A 7,862-nucleotide genomic window follows, 5' to 3' on the forward strand; every position below is an offset into this window, starting at 1 on the left:
AGCCTCCCAATTTTTGGCTGCCCTGGCAAAGGGCTATACTGAAATAGACCCACTTCGTTACAATGGGCACTTCAGGTTTAAAGGCCATCATGCACGTCTCTACCCAGGGACAATGTGGAGCCTCCCAATTTTTGGCTGCCCTGGCAAAGGGCTATACTGAAATAGACCCACTTCCTTACAATGGGCACTTCAGGTTTAAAGGCCATCATGCACGTCTCTACCCAGGGACAATGTGGAGCCTCCCAATTTTTGGCTGCCCTGCCTAAGGGCTATACTATAATACACCCACTTCCTGACAATGGACACTTAATGTTTTGAGGCCCTCATGCACGTCTCTACCCAGGGACAATGTGGAGCCTCCCAATTTTTGGCTGCCCTGGCAAAGGGCTATACTGAAATAGACCCACTTCCTTACAATGGGCACTTCAGGTTTAAAGGCCATCATGCACGTCTCTACCCAGGGACAATGTGGAGCCTCCCAATTTTTGGCTGCCCTGCCTAAGGGCTATACTATAATACACCCACTTCCTGACAATGGACACTTAATGTTTTGAGGCCCTCATGCACGTCTGTATGCAGGGGCATTGGTGAACCTCACAATTTAGGACTGCCCTGGCAAAGGAAAATACTACAAAGACTCACTTCCTCAAAATGGGCACATTAGACTCAAGAGGCCTTCATGTACGTCTCTTCTCAGGGACATCGGAGTGCCACACAATGTTTTCACGTAAAATCTTTCATGTATTGATCTCAAAAAGTAACATACACCAGCTCTATCTCACTATTGGGTATGTGCCCTTAACATTTCCGCCATGAAAAATCATTTTGGGGTCATTTTGGAAGGTTTTCTGGTGAGTCCGTAAAAATGGCGTAAAACGCGGACAAAATTGTTCACAGCTGTGACTTTTGAGTGATAAATGCTTCAAGGGGTCTTCCCCATGCTGTTGCCATGTCATTTGAGCACTCTTCTGAGACTTTTGTGACATTTTTAGGGTTTCTCCATGCTGCCGGGAGGTCATTTCACAAAAATACTCGGGTCTCCCATAGGATAACATTGGGCTCGTTGCTCGGGCCGAGTACACGAGTATCTTGGGAGGCTCGGCCCGAGCTTCGAGCACCCGAGCTTTTTAGTACTCGCTCATCACTATTAAGGTTATGATGCAAAATTGACTGATATTTGTATTTGTTCATATCTCCTTCCCCCTTGACAAAAACTCCTGTTCATGCTGCTAATAAAAACAGCCCCAAAGCATAATGCTGCCTTTACCATGCGTCTCTGTGGGCTTAGGCTACTTTCACACATACGGTTTGAGCCGTGCGGCTCAATCCGGCTGTGAAACCTATGCAACGGATGCGGCGAAAACACCGCATCCTTTGCATAAAGTTTTTACATGCGGCCGGTCCGTTTTTTTCCGGTTGCGGCACGCTACTGAGCATGCGCAGTGGAAGAAACCGCATGCAGCGGCCGGATGCGTTTTTTTCCGCATCACGCCGCATCCAGCGTCCATAGGCATGCATTGAAAAATGCGCCGCAGCGGCCAGATGCGGCGTGATGCGGTTTTTTTGCAGGCAACGTTCCATCCGGCCGCGGCATCGGCTAAATCTGCCGCATGCGGCAAAAACCGGACCGAACGCACGCCCATGCGGCACAATACGGCACTAATGTAAGTCTATGCAAAAAAAACGCAACCGGCGGCAAATAAAACGGTTGCGGTTTTTCTGCAGAGCGCCTTATTGTGCCGAAGAGCAAAAACCGGATGTGTGAAAGTAGCCTAAGTGTTCTTTTGGAAAGTTAAAATGGAGGGAGGCTGTAATGATCCAAACCGGGATTTCCTTGTTTCTCCTTCCCCGGTCTGATCATGTCAGGGGTTAACATTCCCTGCCTCATTCCTGCTTCTGGCCTGCTATATCTCTGTGCTGCAACCTATGTGCAGTGGCAGTTATCTTGCTTTCCTTCAGCATGTCTAGCCAGCTCTGGTGAGTTCATTATCTGTCCTGCTGCATTTACCTGACTCTACTTGTGTCTGTTTACCTTCCCCTGACCCGTGTTTTTTATGTTATACCCCCGGCCTGGGTTCTTTTATACAGCATGTTAGAATGCTGTATATAAGAGCCCGATGGTGGCGGCCGCAGCTTATAGGCCAAAAAAGTGGTGACCGGTTCCTATTAACAGAAAATCCAGCATTCATCTTCAATTAGGTAGAGGGCAGAAAATTTCCAGGAAACTCTACATGAATCTCCATTTACTATTAATGCATTTTATGTGCAAACCTTGTAATGTGATAAATGCTGTATAAAAATATTGTTACACAATTTAACAATGAGCCCTTTGGTTTTTACCATTGACTTATTCCATTATTTATTTGAGCTTTTTTTTTCCCTTTCTATCGCATATGCTTTCTTTTAACATTGAGTTATATTCGTTTTTCTTGTGTAATATCTGATGAAAATCCAAGATTTGGAATCAAAACTTATTTCTTCTAGATAGCACAGAATAAAATTTTCCCCACACCTTCCTTTTTCAGAGCCAGATACTTTTGTGTTAACACATGTGACTAATTTAATTAAACTATGCTTGGAATGGGGAGAAACAAAATGGGGGGGAAAAAAAGTGCTAATTACTTAATAAAAAAAAAAAATACTTAAAGGGGTATTCCCATCTCCAACAAGATCCTATCACATGTGTCATGCCGGCGTCCCTCTGTACCTTGTGCAGTGTATCTGCTTTCCTCTTCTCTGCTGTCCACGTACAAGTGCAGTCCCCACCTGTTCTCAGTGGATGCCCACGTTTTGGTTGTCTTTCCTCCCACATAGGCTGCAGGCTCTGCACATGTTTTGTGGGGTTTCCTGCTCTCTCCAGCATAGGGGTCGCGCATGCACACTTCCTCATATTTTACAGGGAGATGTGTGCACCTTGCTAAGGTTTCCCTAGCCTATTGCTGGCAGGCACCAGCTATTTATGGCTTCTCCCCACCCCGATAGTGTACCGCCCCGCGGTCTCTGCTGCGACTGCCGAGCCGCTCGGGTCTGTGCTCATGTTCTACGGGTGGTGGCTCGAGCCTCTCACGGACCCGGGGGTCACGTTGCTCTGCAAGGTGGGTTGGTGCTACATGCGGGGGATGCGGGTATTTGGTTTTGGGATGGTAGTTCGTGACGCCACCCACGGGTTGTGGTGATTATGGACACCACCACTGCGGTGAAGGTACGGGGCTCCTGGGAGCAGTGTAGTGGTGCAGCTAGGTGTTGACCCCTCCGTGGATAGGGGGATGTTGGTGCCGGGGTGCAGGGCATAGTTTTGCGGTGCGGTGCCTGAGGGCACTGGTGTACTCACTCCGATACAAGACACGGGAGTCGCTGGTAAACCAAACTGGGTGATGAATGGGGCCCGCAGCCGGCTGCAGCTTCTCCAGTCAGGTTGGCAATGTCCGCCTTTCTCGTGTGTGTGTGTGTGTGTGTATTTGACTACTGTGCCTGGGCACCGGTAGTCCGCTCCCTGGCGTATAAGTGTCATAGGAGCCCATTTGCCCGCAGACGCTGACCCTTTGGATCTCTGGCCTTTGGCGATGGCACTTATCCGGACGGGTTGGGCTGTTGCCTTCAATCGGGACTTTGGTGGGAAAAAACCCCTGAGGTCCAGACCGCAATCAGTTGATTTGACTATGGTGGTGGCTTATGGCCTAGTTCGGGGTCTGAGTACCCTGCCTGGTGCTCCGGTATCCAGTTGGCTCCCTGGTTCCGGCGGGCCACTACCCTGTCCTGGTCCCTTATGGTTCCACCGGTCGTATTCCCGGTCTCCTGCAGGTGGCCACTACCGTCTGCCTGATCGGGAGTCCTAGGCTCCAACCCAGGCCCCACACAGAACTGTCCTCCTCTCTCTCCTCTCTCCAAACTTAATCTGCTTGTATCTCCTGCCTCAGGCCAGCAGACTCCTCGGGGGGCGTGTCTGTCCACCTGGTGTGCCTGTCTGACTCTGAGGGAGGCAATCAGGTCTTTGGTTGACTGATGGTACCTTACTGGGGTGGGGGTGTATGTGGTGTGTAGTGACCTGTGACCCCAGGAGATGTCCAGGGCGTCACAATAGGATGGGAAGAGCATTTAGTATAATTTTGCATGTGGCTTTGTAACCGGCTATGGATTCCCGAAGGGCTGGTGTCTTCTGTTCCTGAGTCCAGTATACTGACAATCCTCCTGGACTCCAGCCTGGTCCTGTGTCTTGTATTTGTGTTCCCGCCATGTGGTGCACCCCGATAGCCCGCTGCATGATGCACCCCTGTTGTGGTCCATCTCTGACTTCTGACTGTTATCTGGAGCCTGATCCGATGTCCATGACCCTTGCCTGAGCTCCTACTCCTGGTGTCTTGAGCCTGATAATTGCTGGTACTTTCCCTGCTTTGTTTCTGCTTCTGCAGTCCGGCTGTCACCCTGACCCGCTCAACTGTGACAGTCCTGGTCACCTGCCCTGGGAGTGGCACCTGGAGTCCTGCCTTGTGGCGGGCACTTAGTTAAGCCCCTCCCTCTGCTAAAGGGTATGTCTGGGTTCCCCCTGTGGTCAGTGGTTCCAATCTACACCCTGGACACTCATGTCCTTCCTGGATCTGCTGGTTGTGATAATATGTAGTAGGTTTATAATAACATTAGCACATACCACCACTTAGAAATGTAGTATAGTTCACCTGATATGGCCATGTCTCTTACATCATGTGCAGGGCATTACAGCTTAGGTGTCCATGGTTAAGACCACAAGTAACTGGCTGTCAAGGTACACTCACACGAATGTATGAATCGGACAAGTGAAATGCTAGAAAATCTCACCTTGCACTCAGACCAATGTTATTCAATGAGGGAGAACAGCTCCCTCCCTGTCCCTGGGGGTGCGCAGCATGGGGGATGGAGCACGATGGGGGGTGTGCAGCATGGGGGATGGAGCACGATGGGGGGTGCGCAGCATGGGGGATGGAGCACGATGGGGAGTGAGCAGCATGGGGGATGGAGCACGATGGGGAGTGAGCAGCATGGGGGATGGAGCACGATGGGGAGTGCGCAGCATGGGGGATGGAGCACGATGGGGAGTGCGCAGCATGGGGGATGGAGCACGATGGGGAGTGCGCAGCATGGGGGATGGAGCACGATGGGGAGTGCGCAGCATGGGGGATGGAGCACGATGGGGAGTGCGCAGCATGGGGGATGGAGCACGATGGGGAGTGCGCAGCATGGGGGATGGAGCACGATGGGGAGTGCGCAGCATGGGGGATGGAGCACGATGGGGAGTGCGCAGCATGGGGGATGGAGCACGATGGGGAGTGCGCAGCATGGGGGATGGAGCACGATGGGGAGTGCGCAGCATGGGGGATGGAGCACGATGGGGAGTGCGCAGCATGGGGGATGGAGCACGATGGGGAGTGCGCAGCATGGGGGATGGAGCACGATGGGGAGTGCGCAGCATGGGGGATGGAGCACGATGGGGAGTGCGCAGCATGGGGGATGGAGCACGATGGGGAGTGCGCAGCATGGGGGATGGAGCACGATGGGGAGTGCGCAGCATGGGGGATGGAGCACGATGGGGAGTGCGCAGCATGGGGGATGGAGCACGATGGGGAGTGCGCAGCATGGGGGATGGAGCACGATGGGGAGTGCGCAGCATGGGGGATGGAGCACGATGGGGAGTGCGCAGCATGGGGGATGGAGCACGATGGGGGGTGCGAAGCATGGGGGATGGAGCACGATGGGGGGTGCGCAGCATGGGGGATGGAGCACGATGGGGGGTGCGCAGCATGGGGGATGGAGCACGATGGGGGGTGCGCAGCATGGGGGATGGAGCACGATGGGGGGTGCGCAGCATGGGGGATGGAGCACGATGGGGGGTGCGCAGCATGGGGGATGGAGCACGATGGGGGGTGCGCAGCATGGTGGATGGAGCACGATGGGGGGTGCGCAGCATGGGGGATGGAGCACGATGGGGGGTGCGCAGCATGGGGGATGGAGCACGATGGGGGGTGCGCAGCATGGGGGATGGAGCACGATGGGGGGTGCACACCTCCCCCCAAAACACACACACACAGCGCCACACGCGCACCGCACAACACACCACACACACACACTGGGAACCACAAACACCGCCCTACACAGACAACGCCGCACACACACACACACAACACCCAACACACAAACACCGCGGCATTCACAAATATACGCACATACCGCGCAACACACTCACTGCACAAAACATACCTCTCCCAAAACACACACACACACTCCACACCCACACAAACAGCTGTGATTCGATTACAGGATTGGGTCACAGTTGCATGACACTTGGCTCACGCTCGCAGCACAGTGGGAGGAAAAGGTCATTGGCATATGGCATCAGATGCCATACCATCGTGTGGATCCAGCCTCACTATTTGAGTGGACATAACAATGGATACTCAAGCTAAAATGCACTGCACATGAGGTAAGGGGCTTGGCTATGGCTATATCAGGAAAACTATATACATTTCTAAGTAGAGGTATTTGCTAATGTTAACCCTTTCACCCCCAGGCGATTTTTTTTTTTTTTGTTTGTTTTTTTTGCTCTTCCAAGAGCTGTAACTTTTTTTTTTTTTATTTTTTCCATCAATCGAGCCATACGAGGGCTTGATTTTTGCAGGACAAGTTGTACTTTTAAACGAAACCATGCGTTTTACCATATAATCTACGGGAAAACAGCTACAAAATCCAAGTGTAGTAGTAAAATTGCAAAAAAAAAAAAAATTGTTTTGGGGCTATTTTATTCACCGGGTTTACTATATGATAAAACTGATGCGTGTCGCTGGGATGCCTCAGGTCGGTACGAGTTCGTAGATACCAAACATGTATAGGTTTACTTTCATCTAGAGAGTTTAAAAAAAAATTCAGAATTTGTCCGAAAAAAGTGACGCACTTTTTCTGCGACCTGTAGCGTTCTCATTTTTTGGGATAATGGGGCTCAGTTATGGCTTCTTTTTAGTGTCTCGAGCTGACATTTTTAATACTATTTTTGCACAGATGCTACATTTTGATCACCACAACCAATTTTTGAAGTTTGGACTTTTTTTGCCGCTACACTCTTTATTGTTCAGATTAATTTTTATATTTTGATCGGGCATTTCTGAACACTGTTATACCAAATGTGTGTGGTTTTTTTTAACCTTTTAATTCTCAATGGGTGGGATTTGAACATTGAGGTTTTTATTTATTTTTATTTTTTTAAACTTTTTTTTTTTTTTTTTTTTTTATTTATTTTACTAGTACCCCTAGGGGACAATAAGCATCAGCAGACTGATCGCTCTTCTGCCGGCTGTAACAGCAACTACGTCATGATAGCGACAGGACTCATCACATGACCCGTCGCTGCCATGACAAGCATCTGCTCCCCATTATCGCATCATGGGGCCTCCGATGGCAGCGGGTAAAGGCACACTTCCCTCTGCGGTGATTTAAATTGTCGAAGAAGGAGATTACCCTGCAATATAAATTCAATAATACATCTTGCCATGTGCCAAAACAGATTGTGCTAAAACAGATCATGCTATTTGCCATTAAACATGGAATCAGAATACATCATGACATGTCATAATACATTTTTCCATGTGCAAGAATACATGGTGCTACAGAACAATATACCATAAAACATTGTGCCCTGATACATCGTTCAGCTTGCCATGCCCCTCAGACAAAGTAGATAGCTGGCTGGCCATTATTATTACTATGATTTATTTCTAAAGGGACGCTGTTACTACTATAACGAGAGTCTGATGGGTCCCGATACAATGTTTGCATGCCTCCTTGCATGCTAGTCAGATCTATGGGACATTGTAGCAGTCTAAATCCTATAAAGACATATG

Source organism: Anomaloglossus baeobatrachus, chromosome 3 (assembly GCF_048569485.1).
Source record: "Anomaloglossus baeobatrachus isolate aAnoBae1 chromosome 3, aAnoBae1.hap1, whole genome shotgun sequence".
Classification (NCBI taxonomy): Eukaryota; Metazoa; Chordata; class Amphibia; order Anura; family Aromobatidae; genus Anomaloglossus; species Anomaloglossus baeobatrachus.